Consider the following 3,370-nt stretch of genomic DNA (forward strand, 5'->3'; position numbering starts at 1 on the left):
CCTGGGTAAGAAGCTCTCGCTACGGCCGAGAAGGACTCTACGCCGGGACGCCCCCGCGGTAACCCTCCGAGGCCGAGGGAAAAAATTTTGGTCGAGCGCTTTCCTCTACGGAGCGAATTGAATGAAATAAACCCCCCACCTATGATCGCACCTGGGACCTCCCCTTTTTGCCGCCCGGGTTTTGAACTTCGGGCCCTTCCGTTGGGGCCCTGTACTCGCTCGGAAGACCGTTAACGCGGCGTTAAACGCGTTCCCGCTACTTCGCTAAGTAGTGCATGGAAAAATTTGGCTGTTTTGGGTCGGGCTCGGTTTGCCATACTGCCTGGGTCGAATCTGAATTTGCAAACCAAAAAATTTTTTTTTTAGTAACCGCAAGAGGAAAAGGGCTACCTAACCAGGGGTTGGGACGTAAGTAGGAAGAGCGGGCGCGTCGGAAAAATTGAAATTGAAGCAAGGCGAGCCGAAAGGCGCGGTGGCCTCTGGGACACCCACGTCACCACGCCTGGACGAGCGGTGGTCAGAGCCGGAGTCGGTCCCAGGTTAGCTCCTCGTAGAGGACCTAGAGTCGTGTGAGCGCGAGCGGGGTCCGGCGGTCGGAGCAGTCCGACCCACACGAGAAGGCCGAAGGGGGGAACGTTTGTGCGTAGAGTCGAGAAGGGCCGTCGGCGAAGGAGTCGAAACGCTGGGGGTTCTCGGCGTCTGGGCTTCGGGCGTCGGCCCGTAGCCTCCTGTCCCACGGGCCGTCCCGCCGGGTTGGAAATGGATACGCTACCAGTTGATCCTGCCGTATCTTATGCTTGTCTTTAGGGTTAAGCCTGCACGCCTATGCTCACCCTACACAGAAGGGGAAGCCGCGAACTGCTCAGTATATCGCGATAATACACGGGTGGGGGATGTTTGTCCGACACCTTTTAGGAATCCCAGAGCTAATACGTGCACACGAGTCCTCCTCCTAACGGGTTCCTCCGCGGGATAGGCCATTTATTAGGAACTTGAACCGGGGGCGGTGGTTAACGCCGCCCGCCAGGCGAGGGAACTCTGGGGATGTGACGACCGCTGTTAGCGGCGTCCCGTTTGCTCGCCGTCCCATCAAATTTATACGGCCCGGCAAGAGCCCCCGTGTTGGCTACGTGACGGAGGATCAGGGTTCGATCCCGGAGAGGGCCTGCGAGACGGCTACCCCCGCTTAAGGTGGCAGCAGGCGCGCAACTTACCCCATTCCCAGCACGGTGAGTAGTGAAGATAAATGTCGGGGCGGGGCTCGCATGCGACCTAGCGTGGGATTGAGCGTAAAACCAAAACACGTGCCGTTGATGACCTATCGAGGGCAAGCCTGGTGCCAGCAGCCGCGGTAATTCCAGCTCCGAGGGCGGATTTTGTAGTTGCTGCTTTAAAACGCCTCGTAGTTGGATCTCTGAGGTGACGGCAGCGACAAACCGCGGGTGAACGTTGCCCCGGGGATTATGCAACCGTCGTGGTTTTGGGGATGGGGCAAGCGGGGCCTTCCGGGCCGCAACCGGACCCTCGCACGGATCTCGCCGGGGATCGCTTGCCCGTCGCTGCCGGTTTAGTCTCTTTTCCGTCTTAAGCCGTGTCGGCTTGGTACGTGGCCCTATCTGGCCGACACTAAGGTACGGGGGGTGTTCTCCCTGAATCAATTGGAGTCTCAAAGCAGTCGTGCTCGCACAGCTTGCTCGGAACGATGTGATGACCCACCGCCCCGCAATGAAAAACCACGGGACCGGTCTCCGTGGGGGCGGTGGGCGAGGTCTATAGAGACGGGCGGGGGGCGGCGTACTACCGCGGGGGGGTGGAATCCGACGATCGCGGTGGGGCAACAAGAGCGAAGGCAAACCGGGCCAAGAGCGCCTTCGTTGATCATGAACGAAAGTCGGAGGAAGAACGCGATCAGGTACCGCGGTAGTTTTCCCACATAAACCATGCCGACCGGTTACGCGGGGACTCCCCTGTGGGAAGCCCGCGAGGCCCCGGAGAAATCAGAGTGCCGGGCCTCCGGGGGAAAGTACGGTCGCAAGGCTGAAACTTAAAGGAATTGACGAAGGGCACCACCAGAGGGGAGCCTGCGGCTCAATTTGACTCAACACGGGAAGCTTACCAGGTCCGGCACCGCGTGGATTACAGACTGAGGCTCTTTCATGATTCGGTGGGGGGTGGTGCATGGCCGTTGCTAGCCCGGAGCGATCCGTCTGGTTCATTCCGATAACGGGCGAGACTCTCCCCTGGGGGATAACAAACGGCGGTCAAGAGGGTCCGTCTCACGGGTTGGGTCGGCGTTGGGCCCTCTCGTCGGGCGTCCGGTCTTCCCACTCAGGGAGGGGCGGTGCCCCGACCGCCGTCGCGCAGCCGCGTCCTGCAGGGATTGACCTCGAGCAGTGCGTACGAGATGGAGCCATAACAGTCCGTGATGCCCTTAGACGTCTGGGCTGCACGTGTGCTACAGTGGTGGCGCCAGCCGGGGCGGTGTAGACCGTGAGGGGTAGGAGTCCCTTTATGTCCGGTCGGTCTTCCTGCGAGTTGGGGGCCGTGAACTCGGGAAAAACCACGTAGTCACGGGGCAGCATCCCGGCCGACTAAAGTCCTGCCCTTTGTACACACCGCCCGTCGCTACCTTCGGTGGACGGGGCAGCCAGGGCCCCGGGGTGGCCGGGGAAAACGGACTTTGGCTCCTGAAATCGCAGTCGTCGCGATGTCGCCCGAACTGCCTGCCCCGAGAGGGTAAAAGTCGTAACAAGGTTTCCGTAGGTGAACCTGCGGAGATCACGTCCGATTTCGTTTTTCCCCCAGCCCGCCCGCCCGAAAGGGTGAAGGGTTAAAAAACTGTCCGGTGAGGCCGGGGTGCTCCCTGGCCGGGAGCGGTCCCAGGCTGATAAACGGGCGGCGGCGTTGCGCCGCGAGTAACCCGCGCGCGCAACGCTTGCCCCCCCCCCCCCTTTGTCGTCGTTTGGCCCTTAAGCGAGAGAAAATAAATACCAACCTTTGGCGGTGGATCACTCGGCTCGCGCGCGATGAAGATGCGGCCAGCCGTATTTAGTCTGTGGGAACTGCAGCTGCCTCATTGAAAATCGACGTCTTGAACGCAAATTGCGGCCGTGGCGTAAGTCACCGGCCACGTCCGTATGAGGGTCGGCCTACGACGTCGCCGCAACCGGCCCTTTTCGGGGGGACTGAGGGGGCGCGACGTGCCGACCGGTCCCGGGGCTCGGCCCGACGGGGCGTAGATCAGGGCTCCCGTCCGACCACGGAAAACTCGTCCCAACCGGCCTGGGAGGGCGGGGGCACGAATAAGACGCGCACCTAAAACGGGAAGACCCTCCGTTTCCCCAACCCGGGCCTGTATGGGCCCGGGCGA

At 61.4% G+C, this 3,370-nt stretch overlaps 2 pseudogenes; both read left to right on the top strand.

The window, feature by feature from the left end:
* The first annotated feature begins 769 nt into the window (after positions 1-769).
* On the top strand, positions 770-2,784 carry LOC144961563 (small subunit ribosomal RNA; annotated as a pseudogene).
* Positions 2,785-2,992: 208 nt separating this feature from the next.
* On the top strand, positions 2,993-3,147 carry LOC144961562 (5.8S ribosomal RNA; annotated as a pseudogene).
* Positions 3,148-3,370: the final 223 nt, after the last annotated feature.

The sequence above is a fragment of the Berghia stephanieae genome, unplaced genomic scaffold (assembly GCF_034508935.2).
Source record: "Berghia stephanieae isolate SIO BIC M18660-M18661 unplaced genomic scaffold, UCSD_Bste_1.3 scaffold3030, whole genome shotgun sequence".
NCBI classification, from domain to species: Eukaryota; Metazoa; Mollusca; class Gastropoda; order Nudibranchia; family Aeolidiidae; genus Berghia; species Berghia stephanieae.